Raw genomic sequence first — 20,762 nt, 5'->3', positions numbered from 1 at the left:
TCTTTAAACGTACCAACATTCGTAATTTTGTTGAAATGTATAGTTCTCCTGAATAAATCCACTGAACAGGTAGAGTTTCTGTTTCCCCTTTTCCTCCCAGTGAGATTAAATGCCGCAATAAAAACCATTTCCACTAGAGGTGCCAGCAAACTTGTCCAGGTCTGTAACTTCAACAATGTTCCCGTCTAGTAGGCGTTTTACCAGCATTTACTATGCTAAACATTTTTTAATGAAAATTGGCCTCGCTTAGTTAAATTGTTGTTCTTTTAAGGAAAAACAGCACCTAGTATTGAGACTGACTGCATGCAAGATCAACTTCATACAACTTTAATATCTTCCCACAATTAATTAGAGTTGATTTGTTATGTTACTACAAGTCAACAGTGATGGATTTCTACACAGATGAGCAGTGTTCTAACTATAAAGCAGTAATGTAGAAGCAAACTATCCCAGAGTAAAAATCCATATCTAGACGAACTTGGCACAGAGTAAACAATAAACAGCAGCTCACCTGCTGCACATCATCAATCCCTTCCAGAATTTAAATACATCACCTGGACAAAGCACTAAAAATGAAGACATAAAGCCTCAAGTCAACATTATTCATCAGCTCCAGATCATTTTTAAGCCATCTTACTTTTCCATCAGATTGTTACTGTGTCCATTTAAACCTTAAACGATCTGTGCTCGTCCTGTGAATATGGCCTGCACTGCATTGGGACATGTAGATATTCACGCAAGGTAATAAAATATCAACATACCAAATACAAATTTATGACAGATAAACTGTCAAAAAAAAAAAATACATTCTGATCTGGACAAATGCCAAGACACAAAACAGGAAGGTGTTCAAGGTCACTGTTGATCATGTCCAGTGAGGATCTCTGGGCCAGATGTGCCTTTATGAGTTGTGTGTGTGCGTGTGTGTGTTAACAACAACAACAACAACAAAAAAAGAGCCTGAAAAAGAAAGACAGACACATATACCGACAGGCGGTGTGAGGAGTGAGGCATGTGTTGCTTGCCAAACCACTCAGCAAGACTGTGATTTATTTGGCATCTGCTGGATGGTGGTCTGGGTACAACAGGCCACCTACACCAAGGAACGACCTCTGACCTGCTTCACCTTCTGAAATTAACTCAGCTGTCCCCACTAAATCCACACCCAGACAAGAGGGACGAGACGTGAGCTCACGAACACACAGGCGTACAGACGCACAAGTTACGTTTTAGAGTTTAGCCTTCAGCAAAAACACATGTAGCATCATTTGTGTCAGTCTGGATCTGACAACTTAAAACAGGAGCATGGTCCTGGTGCATCAGCAAATACTCAACGTCCACTATTTGTTGTGACTTACATGCATAGTCTAAGAAGTACAACAAGAGTCGAAATGTGATGCACTCAGTCATTTACACTACATCACTAGATGGATGCAGCTGCCAATTACACCAGTAAACGTGGATATATTTCTACCTTTTTGTCATCCTCCTCTTTTCTCAGGTACCTATGGCTCTAAGCTGTGTGACCTTGGACACACACTCCCCAACACAGACTCACTCACTCATCCGCTTGTACTTTTATCGGCTTCACTTTTGTTCCCTCACTCTGAACTGTTCTCGTCTCTTCCTTCCTTTGTCGTCTCCATTGTTGTTTCCATTCCTTTGAAACTTAAAAATATCCCACCCTGACTGTGTTCTGTACATTTTGTTGCCATGGTGATTGCTATGTAGAATGAGCAAAAGATCTTTGTGCATACGTGTGTGTGTGTGTGTACTCTGGACACATGCACGATGTGTGTTCACATGCCAGTACCCCTGCTATCAGCCAAGCACAGAGACTAAAACAATTTTCCAAGCATGCAAGAATAAAGAGAACATCAACTATCACTAAGCTAGTTGGTATTCCTCTACCATTTCCCCACTATTCTCATTATTTTCGTTCTCCATCTTAGATTTCCTCTCACGCTTTGTGTTTCTCTGCTGCCTTCCATCTTTAAGCCCACACCTCTCTCTACATCAGCCTTCAAACGCCCATCATCACCCTTCTGAGCCTCATGGCAACAGCTGAGACAAAGAGTGAGGAGAGGAGGAGGAAGACAGCGACAGACTGACAGCTTACTTCTCTGAACAGTTTGTGGGAGTTACTCTGCATGTGACAGTAAGTGAATGGACCTCATCTGGCTCGTATACTGCAGCAGCATCCAGACATCAAGGCACAATGCCTGGCCAAAGCCGTTTTTCCACTGGAACTTTGTTGCGACCTGTCATACTGCAGCTGTAAGCGTCAACGTATTTCAGATTTTATTTGGCATAGACCAACACATGGTAGCACATGGTTTTTGCAAATTAAAATCTGAAAAGTCGCGTTTTCATTTGCATTCGGCACTTTTGAAGAGTCGTTTTATAAAACCACATTTAGCTGCACTTTGCGGCAACCGTTAAAGGCCATGTTTCTGTCAGCTTTGCTTCCTCAAGAAAATAAACGATTTTTCTCTTCTTTTTTGCAAAATAGCTCAAGTTCAATATGATTGAATGCAAACCCTTTGTGATTCTGACATTGCCCAGTCTGTTTTATAAATTTGTCGGCAGCAGTGGCTCAGGTCATGGGGATTTGATCTGTGGTCATTTGCCGACTCAAGCCCCACTCAGACCTCCTCAGTCATTTTGCCGTTGTGTCCTTGGACAAGATACTGTACTTGGCTCATTTTGCCAGCTGGTGGTCAGAAAGTCGACTGAATGACAACCTCACCTCTGTCAGTCTGCCCAGGGCAGCTGTGGCTTCAAGCGAGTGAATGGGTGAATGATTGTAGATAATGGAGTCCTCAGACTTCATAAAGTCCTATACAAGTACAGCCATTTACCATTTTACAGTCAGATAGATTTAGGTCTGGACTTTTACTGGTCCATTCTAGTAGGGCACTATCTTTTAATTTGGATCCCTGAGTTCAGATTCATCGTCCAACTGGAGGGTGAAATGCTCCTGTCCGAAGACTTTTGCATCCTCTCTGTACCTCTTCCATAGTTATCATAAAACTCTGGGCTGCTTCTATGATTATTGTTCTCCATGCATGGTCTCTCAGCTTCAGAGAATGCCCATTTCCTAGTAAGTTTGCTGTTGTGCCGTACTCTACCTATTTACAGGTGATTGATTGAACAGAGCTATGTAAAATATTTTAAGTTTAAGTTAATGTTTTTGACCTAACCCTGGTTTCAACTTCTCCACAGCTTTTTCCTTGTCCCTTGGTCATAGTGATGCTGATGATCTTTGCTTTAAAAAAAAAAAAAAAAAAAAAATATATATATATATATATAAATTTTTTAACAGTAACCATATAGGAAAGGGGCCTAAAGAATGGGAGTCAAACTTGGGAAAGCCGCATCAATGTTTGTAGCCCCTTTATAGCGGGTCAACCGATCAATCAACCAAATTTTATTTGCATCGCACATTTCAGCAGCAAGACATTTCAAAGTGCTTTACATCATAACAAACACAAAAACACAAAGTCATCAAATAGGGCGGTTCTTGACTTTGCATCCAGAAGAGGTTTACTGTTTACACTCCTACTGTGTTATACGGAACAAAATACCTATTGGTATTTATTTTTACAATCCACTTACTGTTACACTGTTCACGTGACGGTTGGCAATTTCAACGGCTTCCAGCACGAGGCTCCGTACACCTCTTTCACGGAATTTCGAGCAGGGACTCCGTCGTCCCTCAATGATTTTTGTACAATTCTATGTAACCATGTTGCATTACACACATGTGGATTTCTCACCTATTGCGAGACTTCTGAAGGTAATCACCAGGTATCAGATCAGAACGGGCTGAGTGCAATTGCAGAAATCTCTTTTCAGATTTTTATTTGCTAAATGTTTGATCGACTTTGCGTCACTCAATCAAGTTTGTGGTTATGAAGTGAAAACTCTGAAAAAGCTCATAGGGTATGAATACTTTTACAGGTTGGCACCCTAGAAACTAAAACACATGCTCCAGAACTGCCATCTTTGAATGATTGTTGCCTCTCTGACATCTCAACATTTGACTCTACATACAGGAATCATATGTTCACAGATTGGGTGGTGCATGGTCCTTTGCCATTTGTATATTCCTTAGTGTCATCAGATTAGTTTCATATTATTCTGCCATATGATGTTCCATTTGCGTAATCACGTACACATGTAGCTCTCTTTATGCGCCTGTGCATGATTGGAAACATGCTAGCATTCATCCCCACTACTCAGAGAAGCGATAGGCTCTTTCAATCCGGGGGTGGTCCCCATGTGCAGCCACCACCCCGGGAGGAGCACAGAGGAAGAAAAAAAAAAAAGGCCTGGTGGCTCTGTTCAACTGACTGAGTCAGCTTGTGAAAAAAGAAGGGATTCCAGCAAGCTATTACTCACAAGCAGGGATTACCAAGACAGCAAAATGATATTGATTGATAATTTTCTTCCTCGCTGCAGATTGTTAGGTGATCATATACACCCTGAGGGACATATTTGAGACAGATAACAAACTGCTGAAACACAGTAAATGAGCGGCATAACGCAAGAACTGATAGTCCTGCCCTATGGTGAAATGACAACATCTATTCCTGGCTTGTGTGTTAAAGGATATGTCTGGCTCATTGTAAATTACATTTTGCTATGTTTTATTTAAGGAGTTTCAGCTGTTCCATTTACAAGTAATAAAATAATTCATTAAACAACTCATGCAGCTGTTAACAGTGAAGGAAATAAGTCAGAATTAGCTTGATTTCAACAGGTTTGTGCAGACAAACCTTCCTTTCAATGAAATATTTCAAATGTTTGTACAAACAGCATTTTTACAAAAAAAGAGAAAGTGGAATTAATTATCTGTGTTATGAATCTGGGTACTCTAAATGCTAAATGTTTATCCAAAATATAGACTGGCGAAATAAACTGTCTGTGTCGACTTCTTTTTCTAATAGCACTGCGGAGTGGTAACTTAAAGATAAAAGCCTGAACAGTTTATGTCCATGATGTGTCAGGTCTGCAGAGATTCTATATATATGTGCATATATGTAACTAAATAATCATGTGTGAACTGCTTGTTCTCCAAGCGGACTAAATCACCAGAACTCAACATTCTTACTTAGCAGCAAAATAATGCTAATTTAATATTTTCACTTTCTGTTTGGCTTGATGGTAACAAACAGTAAGCAACCTCAAACCACACCAAGGAAGGTGAAGACCTCATGAAGTTTATCCTGGTTTGGTCTGATTACTTCTGCTGCGCCATCGCTGTCTCCTCCACCTTCCCAATCTCTTCAAACAAACTCGTTTTACAGAACACGCATTCCTGAGTTTAGCAGATTGAGTGGATTTTCCTTCTGCTTCCATCTCGCCTCAGCTCCAGCGTCTGCAAGCAGAAGCCCATTTTAAGAAGTGCTGACACTAGAAAACCCGGCATTTCTATGTGCATTTAAGGAATGCATTTTTATCCGGCTTACAGAGTCAAAGAGAGAAGGAAAGAGCCCAGAGAGAAAATGTGGAGAGACAGTGAAATACCAGAGATGGAGGAGGATTGAGAAATAAATTTAGAGAAGAAAGAAAGTGGTGTTTGCATAGATATTTTTTCACTGGTCACTGGTGCATTGACTTTATTTGTGGCCTTGCAAAATACTCCAACTCTTAAATTTTTAAGTTTGAGTTTGTCAAACTGCAAACTTCATTGGATGTTATTGGGCTGTGACAGACCAACAAAAGTGGTGTATAAAGGTTAAGTGGAAGGAAAATGATACATGCATTTAAATTTTTCTTAGAATAGAAAATCTGAAAAATATGGCATACACATTTATACTTAGCTCACCAGAGTCAGTGCCTTGAAACAAACCCTTTTTCTGAAATTACAGCTGCAAGACTTTCTCTACCAGTTTTATATATTTAGAGACAGAAATGTTTGACCAATTTATATTTGTAAAGTTGCTGTAGCTGGGATAAAGATCATACTTGATCTATATGTTAAATTGCAGCTCTGAATATGTGTTTAGGTTCTTTGTCTCACTGATTGCGAGACAAAGGACTTCCAGAGTATTTACTGTTGAATTAATACAGTAAATTCTCTGATTTACTGTATTCAACATTCAGAATTAGGTGGAGCTTCCACCTCATCCAAAACTTTCTTCTAGGATCTTCCTGTATTCCTGTATTGATCTTGTATTGGAAAAAGGAGAAGCATCCTAAGAGCATGATGCCAGGGCCTCCTTGTTTCACATCTCTTACATTGTTTACTATATAGGTCGCTAACCGGGAGCCTGGAAGAAAAAGCAGCCAGAACATGTTGGGATTTAACAGGACGAACTGGCCAGAAGTGACTGAAAATGAGGTGCTTAAGTAATGGGAGGTTGAACGCTGAATAAAAGACCCGGGTTAGTTTTAGTCTTGGGTTGATGAGCTAATGAGTTGCAGGAGTGGGGAGAGAGAGAAAGAGGAAGTGACACATAGGGTGAGTGAGAACACACTGTGGACTAGGAAATAAATCTAACAAAATAACTAGACAAGCATAACAAAAACTATGGTAACTCAGAAAATGACCAGACACAAGAAATAAACATAACTAGAATCACTAAGGAACTGAGGTAAAGTAACAAACAGAAACAAGACTGATCTCATGAAAAAAAAAACTAAGGAAGACAGAAATAAACAAACTCCTTATTAACTCAAATAAGGAGTTTTTTCAGAACCATTTTTTCTAATATGTTAGGTCACTGTCCTGACCTTTGTGGTGTGTTTGTTTGCTTCAGCGTTTATATTGAATTTTCAGAGCAAAGAGGGATAAATAACATTTACATACACTATATATTTTTTATTTTTTTCACAACTACTTTATGTTAACCTGTTCTATTGAATCTGAATAAAATACACTTTAGTTTGAACGTTGATATGGGGCCAAATGTGAAAATGCTGAAAAGATTTGAATTCTTTTGAAATGCAATTTGTATACCAAAAAACATCTAAAAGGATGTATGCTTCAGGTTCACATATGGTTTAGTTGTGGGGGTGGGAGTGAACCCACAGACATTCCCAGACTTTAGTAATCCACAGCAGATGACGCCTGACACACATGTGTTCTCCACAAGGACAGTGACTTTGATGGATTGTGTCCAGGCAGCCATGATCACCATTTCCTGTACTCTGATTTACTGTATTTGCATCTATGTTGAATGTGTGGTCACCATGGACTGTGACAAGAAAAAAAAACTTGCAAAGGGAACTCCGAGGAAGGATTTCTTTCAAATTATTTTACCACCAAGAGCAGGGATTTTAAGTGTGGGCATTTACTTGCTGTAACTCTAACTCTATTTGAAATGCCTTGCTGCTGAAATGTGCTATACAAATAAAATTTGATCATGTGGCTACACTGCAGCAGATAAGGGCTTTGTCTACTGACTTATCTCATGTTCATCCTGCCATCACTTACAGACCAAAAGTTTGGACACAACCTTCTCATTCAATGGGTTTCCTTTATTTTTATGACTATTTATAAGGCAGGAAATCCAACTTATCAACCTGACAGGGCACACCTGTGAAGTGAAAAGCATTTCAGGTGACTACATCTTGAAGCTCATCAAGAGAGTGCAGAGTGTGTGCAAAGCAGTAATCACAGCAAAACGTTGCTACTTTGAAGAAGCTACAATATAAAGTGTATTTTCAGTTGTTTTACACTTTTTGTTTAGTACATATTTCCACATGTGTTAATTCATAGTTTGATATCTTCAGTGTGAATCTACAATGTCAATAGTGATGAAAATAAAGGAAACTCTTTGAATGAAAAGGTGTGTCCAAACTTTTGGTCTGTACTGTATACACAAGACACCTTTATATTTGGAGTCCATCGCTAGAAGTAAAGACGTGTCAGGGGGAGTCCCGACCAGCTCTGTCCCAAATTTATACTCATCATTTCTTTTTACCTCGACATTAGTTCTGATTTAGTGATTTTAGCCCAGGTTAAAGATTCAGGACTGTGTGTTTTAGGGAAAAGCACTCTCAGACCTGTAAAGAGTCTTGCGGACATTTTATGCCTTTTGTTTTAGATTAATGTTAGTTTCAAGCTATTTTGGATGAGTTTAATGATTACAGATTTCAATTTAAGGACATCCCAGGATTGTGGAATCAGTTCTTTAAATTTAAAGAACTAATTAACTAATTAGTTAAACTAATCAATTTCTAACCCCATTGAAAGAATGAACCAAAATTTTAAACAATTGTACTGTTTGCTGCAATTGGGCCATGCTACTAAAATACTAAGCGTGTTTGTATTTATGTTGGATATTTGTATGTGTGTGCATAATCCATCTTTGTTTTTTTTTCCTGTCAGTTCTTAGGGCTTGACACAGTAAAAGGTTACTCGGTGTTGGGTTTCGCCTCTAATACAGCCATGTAGCAACAGCTTGCTCACAACACCTGGCAAATAAACTTAAACATATGTTTGTGTTTGTGCTTTTCCAATGTTCCAATGTTTCACCACTGGGCAACATTGGATAATAAAATCAAAATTGCATAAAAGGATTTACATTCAGCCCAGAAAATTGGTATGAAACAAAAACAGGAGTATAATCGAAGGTAACACAATGAATATATCCAAAACAAAGAGATAAATGAGATTACAAACTTGTAATGAGTCTTGAGGGAGGCTAGTGATTGAGGGATGGTAGAACAGAGCACTCTAAACATTTCTTGGCATCTCTCACTGTTGACAGAGGTTCATCAGAGTTAAGGGATACCTGCTGGAGCAGGGGAATCTTATCATCCCTCGGCATCCTTAACTCTTCACTTCAGTCGGCTGTGGGCCCCCTTGGGAGCGTTGTGACTGCCAGCTGGGCAAGCGTGTTGACAGCTCTTTCCCATGGCTGGCCACTGATGCGTCGCTTTGTACCCTGAAAGAGACAGGAAGAGCACATCACCCCTGTAGGTAAGTACGGGGACATTTTATCATAGGGGAGCACCAGTGACAACAGTGGTCTCAGGCCGCTGGATATATTCTATTATTCACAGCCCAGCATAAGCGTCAGATCTTCCTGACGATTGGTACAGAGGCCGATGTCAGAGGTGACATCAAAAAGACAGTGGCTCTGTGACAGCCGCCAACAAGGCTGCCGTCAAGAATAATACCCAGGTGCCCCGGCAAAGGTCCCCACTCTGGAGGCACAGGAGGAATCGTGAAAGGTCATCGCGCAACACAGGTCAAACCTTTGATCCAATCAGAGACAGAATCCAGTAGGGAGAGCCTTTTTATGAGGGAGGCGTGGAGGACAATGGTTGGCTGTCAATTTGTATTTCAGGGCCACAACAAGGAGCTAAAAAGAACCAAGAGCCAGCAGCAGCAGCTGCTGCTTCATCATTATTTAATACACAAGTCACTTTAGATGCTTTGGGAGTAAGACAAGGAGTGGAAAGAGTAAAAGGACCAGTAATTACTGTTATTACTAAACCACATATTTGATGAGGGCCCTCTCCAATTAGAAAGTCAATTGTTGGTTATGTATTCACACAGGCTGTGAAAAAACACTGAGGGGCTGACCCTGAAGCTTAAACTTGCTCGCTTTGAATCTCTTCTCCTCAGCCCCCTCCCACCGTCCAGTTCTCTGTTTTCTCATTTTCTCTCACTCGTTCTGCCTGCACTCAGTCCCTGAGAACACATGCTTTGATTTGGCCTGTCCAGCAGCAAAAGTAAACCACATTGCATTTCAGGAATGTAAATAGGAGAAAGTGCTTTTGTCAAAAATTGATTGGGTGATTCTAGCTGGACCACAGAATCATTTAGAGGGCATATGTAAATACCTCTTATGATTATGGAGGAATGCAGGCTATTTCCCTTTCAATGTCCAAACTGGTCATTTGGTTTGGAGGAGGTCACAGTGAAACATTTAGGAGCTGGAGGATCACTGCACACCATGCACTATTAAGTGCTCCGCAATAAAAATTGGCAATAAGTCTATGCAACGTCTAAGTGGCTCATTTGACGAATGTAAGTTTGGTAGATTTTTGCTTTAAATGTGTTTTTCAATATCTAGAATTGTTTTTTCTTGTTCTGTTTTTTTTTGTTTTGTTAATCAGAAGTCTACATGTAGGTCACAGCTGCCTCCTCGCTCACGTTATTGGAGTTTTTACATCTTCTTTTCAACACTCTACCCCAAATTGTTATCTTCACATAAGAAAAAAACAAAAAAAAACAGATACATTGTCTCTGTGGCCTTTCTTTCTGCATGCGTGAGTTCTCAATCACTCCACCAAACCTAAAATAAACATTATGACTTCATTGGCCTCTCTAATTCTCCCCAGGAATGAGTTTGACCTGAGTTTCTCTGTGTTGTCCCACAATAGATGATTGACAACCCTGTCCAGGGCGTACCCTGCCTCTCGCCAATTTCTAAATGTTCTTCTGCTGAATTCTGTTTAGTGTGAAGAACATATAGCCGTGTTTACGGATGACAATTTTATCAGCCATAATGAGATGAGACACAAGAAAAGTACAAGGATTTGACTTATGCAAAAACAGGCACAAGCATCAGTAGAGTGCTAGTGAAACTAAGAAAGTAACTAGGACTTCATCCACTCCACGGATTCAACAGCCTGACCAGCTTTGTGTCACACAAAATCGCGATAAGTTAAGCTGTTCCCCAATGGGGAGTTTATGAAGGACTGTTTGGTAGAATCTACAGCACCAATTTGCCCTGGGAAAAAAGTACTCTTACAAAAGAGTCCCTGTACACACCATAATGAAGATTCTGTGCAATCAATATCGCGAGACTTTCGTCCTTCAGAAAACTGACAATACTGACTTGCTTTACTTGGCTCTGGACAAAAGACAAAGACATTACAGAGCTGTAAGGCACTCACTGGACGTCAGATCTGGCTTTTGCTGCTTAGATATCTGAAACTGAGTCTGAACAGAGACTCAGTCAAAACCGAGATTGTTTTGGACAAAATATATTTTACACAATTTGTAAAAACATATAAGCATTCAAGTTGTTTATCATTCAACCTTTGAAAACAACCATGTAAAATGCAAATTTAAAAGCTCTGGATTAATAAGAGTAATGATAATGAGGGTATGTAAATCTTTAACCTCCATTGTAAGAACTATGATTCCTCCCAGCAGTCACAGCTGCAGACACGCTATGATATCAGTGCAACCTAATGCAGCCCCTCAGGGTTTAAGATACAATTTGTCAGGTTTGTCAGTGGAATCCATCATCATGGTTCTCACTGGTTAAACAGACTCTTTAGGCTGTAAAAACACACACCGGTTTGCATATCAGATGTGATCTCTGACAAGATAACTCTGAATCATGCTTGTTTGGCTGAGTAGTGTATATTTTTTTTGCGCAGATCAAGTGTATTCTTTAAACTACATACTACACAAGCCATACACAGACACATAGCTGAGCTCAGATCGGCTGCCATCGCTCATCACCTCCTCCCTCATTCAGAGCTTCACAGACAAGATGACTTCCTGTCTAACAGGCTGACTTTCTCCAGGGAAGAGGTCTTTGGATTGACAGGTCTACTCTTTGCATGTGTGCTTTTGTCAATCTCCAGCAAACTATGTAGTGGTCCTTCTTTGCCAGGTATGATTACTTTCAAATGAGCCTCTGTCCTCTGCTGTGTACTGCCATCCTGAAGCAGCATAACAACCTTACTGACTCTGAAACCCCCATCTCATGATCAAATGCAACAGACCTGACAACCAAATATCTTCTCGGGAAACACACAACTCCCCCAAAGGTAGGCTGATATGCTGCGAGTGAGTATGCGGATAGCTATGATCTTGTTCTCTGTCAGACTTCAGTGTGTTTTCACAAGACAAGAGATTGGTGACAAGGTACACAAACACACTCAGACAAGGAACGGTGTTGGGGAGGAGTTGAATGAGGAATAATAATTAATGGTGACTCTGCAGCAGGACAAAGATGCTCCCTTACGACCAGCATCCTATCCTCCCCTCAAGGGACAGAACAGGGCTTCAATTAACTGACAGGCAAACGTATTAGAATTTCTTTCATGGGCCTTGATGGGCTGCTGAGATGCAGGACTATATTGCTTTGAAAGCCAGTGTGGTTTCCCCATCAAACGTGCCCTCTAAAGTCCTTTGATCTGCTTGGTGGTATGTGTCCTTGGAGATATGTGTCTACTTCCTCAAAGTACCTCATTTTCCTGTGCTGAGGTTTAGAACAACAGCGGCAGCAGGCTCTGCTGCATGCAGGCTCAGACAACAGAGACACCACCAACACATTATGGGACACTAGGAGGGTTTAAGCACATGAAATGCAAAGTATGCAGAGCATGAAAATATCTTCTCAGAACGAATGCATGCGACTAGTTTTCCATATTTTGTTAGATTTACATATTAAATGTCAATGGATAGTTATTTCAATTTTATAATTTTAAATAACTTTTTTTTGTTCTCATTTTATGTCCCTGGTCATCTGCTGTAAAGTGAATCTCCAACAGGTTTCTAACAGGTTGTTCTCACCCTGTTTTTAGCTCAATCCATTTTCCAATTGATTCTGACAAATTTTATTCCCTTTAAAATCCTGCTCATAAAAAAATGATCCTTGCTGCATGACGATGCCACCACCATGCTTAACTGTGTTCTTTAGGGTGATTTGCTACATTAGTTAACCTCAACTCAAGCTTTAATGAAATTAGGTGAAAAAACTAAGTTTTTTCTGATCCTTCCAGACTTCGGTTTTCCTGAATTTTTGCTTGAGGATATTTAATGCAAGAGGAATGTATGCACATAACATTTTTCAGGTTTCCATTTGCAAAAATGCTGAAAAGCATCCTTTCAACTTTCTTTTCACCGAGGTTTCGTCTTGTTTGTGTTGGTATAACACGTTCATCCCAACGAAATGCATTGAAGTTTTTGGTTATAGTATGCCAAAGTGTGGAAATGCTCAAAGTATGTTTATAGACCCTAAGTTCTGAATCTATCTTTGGCACACATAAGTGTCGCGTGGACAGTTTGAAGGTTTTAGACTTTTTAATTTTTTTTTGCATGTATTTTTTTTTATTGGTATACATGCAAGATGACACTTAAGCTTATGTGAAAAACTTTGCCCAATAACACTGAATCTACATCCTTACATTCTTGTAGAAAAATCTGAAAATAATTTAGCTAAAGGATAATTTCTTATCGCCTCCTGAGTCTATCAGAGTCTCACAGGGTTTTCACTAATTGTCTCTCATTACAGTAGCAGCTTAAACACTAAAATGATCAATCATTTGGAAGAACTGCTCCAACAAAAAAAAATATTTCAGCTGGAGTTGTTGTTCTTTTGACAAGAAAAAAGAACGACAGCTACCAGTGGATTCTGCAACACAATCAGAAAAGAAACAAAACATTTTTTAAACATACAATCATTTTCAATAAACTACTGAAAAGTTTCATTTATTCCAGTAACTTAATTATGTAATTGCATTTAGGGAGAAAGCAAAGCAGTCTTGTTGCCTGTTGACCCCCCACCCTGCCCTTGACGCCACTGCTGACTTTTCCCTTGAACTGCTGAGTCATTTTCCTGTGGAGGATGCTGCTCGCCTGTGAAACGTTGCCCGAGTTTCACTTCCCCCAGCCAGAAACCTCAGTCCTCCCCAGACGCAGCAGTTCAGTAAACTGTTTACACTTGACTATCCACAACTGGATCACTGCCAGTCACACCTGGAATGAGGCCCACATTGACCAACCTACAGGACAGATCTCCGGACCTGAGATAAAGAGGCCTAACCAGGCTCTGGTCTGAAGTGAAGTGTCAATTTGCACAAGTTTTTTTTAAACTCATAAACAGATTACTAGAAAACTCCCAAACATTAAGTTTTTGTCAGTTTAAAAGCAGCAAATCCTCCTCTGGCTCAAAGGTTCTCTGCGGTTCGTGACTGCCGGAGTCCCATGGAGGATATCATCGCTAAGTTGTCTTTAAAGACTCGCTACTTCTCCTTCTCGTCTTCCACTGCCGCGGCAGGTTTCAGGCACACTTTCGCTAATGTACGTGCAAGTAAAAAACCCTGACATATTCAGCAAGCATGATGTAAGTCTGAGATAGAGAGAAATCCTGCAGCTCACAGGGAATTCTTCACAAGCAGAAAAAAACAAGTGAAGGATAAAGAGAGAATATACTGTGAGTTCTTTGTAAGTGAAGAATAAATGAATTCAGAGACTTAAACACAGATAGAGAGGCATATCGTTCTACACTCAGGGTGAAATGCAAAACTGGCACAAGCTGCACAAAAACGTAATTGTTTTTGTTTAAAATTACTGTCTTAGTGGATGATTTCTTTGGGTAATGACCCAAAATTGTGAACCTTGTAAATCGGGCAGAATTTGTCACTTGATGAATCAGGAAAAGAAGATTTGTGTCATGCAGTAAATAGTGCACATACAGATTCAGCACTAAAGTAATTGGTTGTAATGGAGATGAGCCAAAAGAAAATACTGTCTGGTTCTAAGGGTTTGGGTATGGATGCAGAAATAAAACTGTTCACCCAAGTCTTTCAACTTTAAAGAGATAATTTTGCATTTTTCAAAGTAGGTGTTTGTGGTTGAGCTATGAGCAGTCACTGTCTTGCCTATGTGAAACTTTACTTCCAAATGCATTACGTAAAGACAAAACGTGATTATCAGCCACAGCATTTATTCCCAGGACTTAAGTTTAAAAATAGTGGTTCTGAAAGAGCTATAGAGACATACTGTATTTTTAGTGCTTTGCAAAGGCATTCAACTCCTTCAGTGTTTTCAAGTCAGTGTATTTTATTAGAATTTTATGACAGCAAAACATTGCAAATGTCTGCAGTAAAAAAGACATGCATGGACTTGACCATTTTTTACCACTAAACAGCAGAAAAATGTGACATGCTGTAGGATTCTTTTGAGTGGACTTTGTAAAACCACATTTAATTGCAGCTACAAGTCTTTTGGGTTACAGCTAAGCCCAAAAGATTTTAGAAATAAAAAATAGCCTAAAAGGAATCTCTTAACGTTACCAATATGTTCCTTTTGACTGACAATATTGCTAACTTTTACGAGCTGCATAGCCAGAGCAAATAATTGAATCTGACAGCGAGTCTATGGGGGGAACTCAAGAAGAGAGTATTAGGAAGAAGGCCTTTCCACCAAAATAGAAATTAGTGACTTCATCACTAATCATCCAAAAGCTGTGGAAACAAGGACAAAAATACACAAACATGGAGAAACAAGAAACATGTCATATTCAGGGTTCTGCAAGGAATTTGATTCTTTCCGAAGTCAAATTTTCTAGGCATTTGAGAACAAACTATAAAAATGAATCTGCCCCAATAATAGTTCAGAGCAGTATTTTTATGTTATAATCTAGTACAATATATTATTTTTGTTATGACTATTTTTCACACCTTTTGATATCTCAATATTTGCTGTTGCACCTGAATTTTCGCAGCTTGAGACAATAAAGGATATTTCTATTCCATTATTATTTGTAGGTTTGTATAATTTCTGATTTCTGTGGTTATTTCACTGCCTCTGCAGCATTTAGACTATTTCAAAATTCCCAACTTTTACTATTGTCCAACAATGAATAGGTTATGCTATTGTAACTGTATACTGCCTTCTTTACTGTATTTGCAAGACATTCCAAAAATATAAGTTTTAGTGATTTTTTGGTATTTGAAAGCTATTCTAAGACTCATGGATCCAGTTCATCCTAAATGTCAGGTTGTCTTCAGGATTTCAGACAAGCAGGTTGAAAAATTCCCCACTTTGGGTTTTTAAATGTGTAAAAAGAAGTAAAAAGAAAACAACAACAACAACAACAAAAAAACAACAGGCAAAATATTGAAATCAAGATCTGATTTAGTTAATGAAAGATAAAACAGGCCAGCATTAAAATATGGTGAATTTTTCATACGGTAATTGGAGTCTGCCGAGTGCAATTTGCTACAATAACTTCATCAGTGAATTACTGTTTGTTTTGTCAGTGTTGATAAATAAAAAAAAGATATCACAGGCACATTTAAGGCACCAGCTTGGCTCAGCCTTCTACTCTTATTCATCAGCAACAGAAGCAAAAAGGGAAACATTTTCTGTGGCAGAAATTAGCAGAGGATGAGAAAAAAACAAGAGAGTCGGAGCACGAGAGCTAGAAAGAAATAAAGTGGATCCATTGCCAAAAAACCAGCATGTCCTGCAGTGACATGTATGTTGAATACCAATCAGGGGCAACGGGGTTTGGCGGTCCAGGCGCGGCACTCATTTCCAATGCACACACTGTAGCTCAATCAGACGGGCCCTGGCAGATAAAAAGGGATCGCTTGCCTGGCTCTCAGAATATTAGCTAATGCCACATTTGCAAGTCTTCAAGAGCAAAGAGGGACTGGGTGGGGTGGGATGGGCAATAAGAGGTAGATAAGAAGCGATGAAGAAAAAGTGTTACAAGTAAGGAAGAAAAAGAAGATAAGAAAAGTAAAAAAAGATTTTTTTTTTCTGTTTGGTACAGCTGGAAAAAAAGAGAGATTATTTCTCGCAATAAAATGCTGTGAATGGCTTTGTAGTTCACAACTGATGGAAGTGATGCCTGGATGGGGATTACTCTCTTTTCATCATAAAGCCCCATCTGGTATACCAGCAAGACCACGTCTGCCCGGGCCTCTCGCCCTTTTAAAGTGCAGTCTTGGGTTACACATCAATCCAGTCCTGCTGCAGCTGTGCCGGGAAAAGACGGCAGGTCCAGCTTTTGCACACACACACACACACACACGGCGACGTGCTAACATGCAGACACACAAAAAGAAACGCTCATCATTGACGGCGTGCGTTCAAATGCAGCCGGACAGATGGGTATTCAGTGAGGCAGGAAGATGCACAGACACATGTAAAAATACGCCGTCAACCTTCGTTCCGTGTGCCAAGTTACCACAGAAACAATGGTGAAACACACAAAAAGAAGTGCTTTTGAGGCAGGCCTATTTCCAACTTGAAAGAGTCAAACGTAATTAAAACCAATGGGCAGCAATGCGAGATAAATGAATAGCAGAACATTCACCAGACCCCTCCTCATCTTTTAACTAAACCACTGGTCCAGTGGCTGGCAGATGTTCTGGCTCCATTTGATGTGCGCTTCTGCATTCCCATGTGTTTCTCAACACACTTCTTTGAGTCTGCGTGTTTCCCCTGATTGGCAGGACATTATTGCTATATTTCCCCCTCCACTTCATCTCCAGAGATCAATCACGGCTGTGCTAACAGACGTAAACCTGTCATTGGCCCCGGTGCCTATAAGGTTTCAATTTGACTCTGCTTAAGTGAAATGGTTAAAACTAAACCCAAACTGACAAGAGCGTGTCGGGACCAAATCCATATGATTAAAACACCTTTAAATAAATAGATGTTTATGCTCGTCAGATATAGCACTAAAGCAGAACTCTGCCATCCTGAAGCACATTCTGACGACAGACAAATACTCTGGTCACATATAAAAAGTAAGGCAAACATGTTACAGATGCCAAAGAAAATCTATACTTTACCAATGTTTACACAGCATTACTTTCATGATCTTCACACAGGAAAATCATGTTTAATTTATAGCCTACTGCATATATGGCGTCCACATACGGTCCTTAAAGTCGCAGCCGTATATACTGCTTCAACGTTTTTATGGTTGAAGTTGTTTTGAGAGAGGACACACCAGTTTTGTCTTGCTCCCTCTGACTGTCTTGTATTGTGAGGCTAAAATAACAACTAAGAAACGACAAGAGAACTTTTGTCACGCAGGTAAGAAATTAGATGCCGATAACCTTTTAACAGACCTCAAATCAAAATAACCCGACAGAAGAGTAAGGTGGTCTAGAAATCAATAAAACATGTTTAATTTATCCTACAATAACAACTGTGCTTTTCATAGCTCTTTACTTTTATGTGCAGAAGTTATTCTTACATGAAGCAATTTACATGTTTGGTTTTCAGAATGGGTTTTCACATGACAACCGTTGAACTGAAGCCTGCTTTGGTCTTGGGACCATTAGATAAGCCCTTGGATTCATCGGATCTTTGATTTCTGCTTTCAGCCACTAACTTACAATAAAGTAACACAGATTAAAAATCACAATAATAATAATAAAAACATTCACCCAAACTGAACACACAAGACTCCTTTTAGATCCGGATGTGTCACATGGCTCTGAGTACATGTTTCACACAGGCTGATCATGACTTCACAACACTTTGTTCTTGGCCTCCCTCAGACAAGCACTTTGAATCAATGAAAGCCTCATGAAATGTATCTACACAAGGTAAGACAATAGGCACTTATAAAACTTTTGAAGAAAGAAGCCGTTCAAAGGTAACAAAGTAGAATAACTGAGTTTGGTCTCGAAGAATAACACATTTACTCCCATTTCATATGTTTTTTAAAGGAGATTCAACTGACGGGTCATATTCCATGAGCAGATGTACAATTATTCTTTTTAGAAGAGACATCTGCCTTCAAGCGACAAATGATATTAGAAGTCACGCATTAATGTGAAGGACGCGATTCACTTTCTGACTTTCTGGACCTTTAATTCCCCTTGTCTAAATTGGCCAGGCAGGACGCTTCTTCATCTTTAGACCGTGTCATCCTCACATTTCAGCACATTACGGGAAGAAAGGCTGGCCCCATTGTTATCTCACGATCTGCCTATTCCTGCTTATTCCTATGCTAGGACAGGAACAAAGAGGATAATATTATGACTGGACTGAGATAAATTAAACTTAATTTCACTGGAATTAAAAGAGGCGTTTGATGGTTTTGAAAAGAGAAGCGATAATGAGGAATTCAATTTGATTAGTTTGCCGTTAAAGATAGTCTTACCGGTCTGTGGGAAAGCATTGATGGAGCTTCTCTTTCAGTGTTTCAAATTTGTGAACGGATAACGTGAACTAGAGAAAAAGAGAGAGGGTTGGGTTAATGTTATGACTCTCCTGAAAATTGTGCTGTTAACAAATTGGTGGGTCTCAGCTGTTTTCCACCACTTCAGCCTCCAGGTATGTTCGCCTGCCTGTCTCCTGCTTCATTGTAGTGCTTCTTTCAATGTCGGACTCTCAGTTAAATCTGGACAGCCCAAATGACAACGCTACCGGCAAGACAGAGGCGGTTGACGGACGAGGAGAGAATAAAAGGAGCCTAAATCAGCCCCCCCCCTCAGCTTCCCCACCACTTCTCCCCACTGTCAGCCGGTCTGGACAGCCCCGAGGAGATCAAACCTGTTTGTAATCCCGCTCTTCCTCTTCATGTCTGTGTGTTTACAACCTGACCATATTTCTGCTGCAGCTCTGTCTGTGGTCTGCGTCCGTCTCCATTAGATCAAATGTAGGAAGGTGTGGAAGAAATGTGATGCATTCATTGTCCTTGGCTGACAAGCTTCTCGCGGTGCTTTTGTTTGATAGAAGCTGACAAATGACGGGCAATTAATTTGTGCAAAGTGCTCCTCCTTGAATCTCCGCACGGTCGTAATAGACGTCTTGAGCCTGAGGTCTGAGTGAATTGTGAAGCGTTTGCAATGTGACGCTCATCAGATAGCGTTTCCCGTCAGGAGACAGGTCGGCTAACTGACTAGCATAGCATTTTTATGCCCATCTGTGGATCGCAGGATCAGAATCTGCTGGGTTGCTGTGGAGGAGGAAAAAAAAAAAACTTTTGGGTGCGACTCTGGAACATCTTCAATGGAAACCGCATGACTTTAAATGGGTAACCACCGGGTGGTCCAATAAGCTGTATGATGACATTTACTGACACATGTGTCTCTTGCAATTAATTTCAACTCCTTGAAACATCAACTTTTACACCCTCTCTTTTGGGATGTTTCATGCTGTGATTTATCTGGAACCCAGAGAAATTTGATCAAAAGATGACATAAATGAATTCCAAGCAAGTTGCCACGGGTTTCCCAAGGGCCTCTGTGGTTATCTCAATTAAACCCATCCTGTTAAAACTTCAGATCTTTTCAAGAAAGAAAATAAAAAAAGACTATATTACAAAACACACCATTAAGGGCTAATAAGGTCTTTGCAAACGTTCTTCATAAATCCTGTTTTCTACTGATGTCAACCCAAACCTCATGGTCAGAAGTAAACAGGATGCTGTAGCGCTCACCACATCCTATCCCAGTCATCTGCCTTACTAAAGCAGAAAAAGGAAAACATATCTCTGTCATGCTTTTAATTTACAAACCCACTTGCTCTGCAAACAATCTAACACCGCAAACTCTCCACAACTCTTTTGGTCTGTAACTTCAAAGAAATAGGGAAATCCCTTTTCACCGACTCAGAATTGACAAATAAGCATAACTGAGTGAATAAGCAACATTTTTGCTTGGTTTGCTGGATCCATGTCCACATTTGCTAAAAAAAAAAGAAAAAGATTGTTTCTTGAGAAAAACAACAGCCACCTTAATAAAATGGTGCAAAAATTCAGTGTTTGTTGCTCAAATCGGCAAACATTACCAGACTAGACAAGAAACAACTAAACAAGAGGTGGAGGGGGAACAATCCATGTGGATTTTGTTTTGTGCTCCCAAATTTACAATCAGCAGCAGCTGAGCCCACTATACCCATCTTGGCCGTGATTAGTCTGATTTCTCCATGCTGTAGGCAGTGCTGAGTTGCTCTATAAATGACATAAAAGCCCAGTAATCAGCTTGTAGGGCAAATCCAGTTTCACATTATTAAGCTGAGACAGAAATGATCATTTGCAGCCAAATGTCTTTGCTGTCTGACATTCAACAATGACTTG

At 39.9% G+C, this 20,762-nt stretch overlaps 1 protein-coding gene across 1 annotated transcript in view; it reads right to left on the bottom strand.

The window, feature by feature from the left end:
• LOC129367353 (axin-2-like) overlaps positions 1-20,762 on the bottom strand; it is an 89,021-nt gene that overhangs the window by 66,077 nt on the left and 2,182 nt on the right. The window contains exon 2 of the mRNA XM_055041725.1: positions 8,748-8,900. The gene's annotated coding sequence lies outside the window, so the exon portion shown is untranslated. The remainder of the gene's footprint in view (positions 1-8,747; positions 8,901-20,762) is intronic.

The sequence above is a fragment of the Poeciliopsis prolifica genome, unplaced genomic scaffold (genome assembly GCF_027474105.1).
Source record: "Poeciliopsis prolifica strain line A6 unplaced genomic scaffold, Auburn_PproV2 SCAFFOLD016, whole genome shotgun sequence".
NCBI lineage: Eukaryota > Metazoa > Chordata > Actinopteri > Cyprinodontiformes > Poeciliidae > Poeciliopsis > Poeciliopsis prolifica.
Note: the sequence above shows the minus strand (reverse complement) of the source record. Positions and strands in the feature narration are given on the sequence as shown.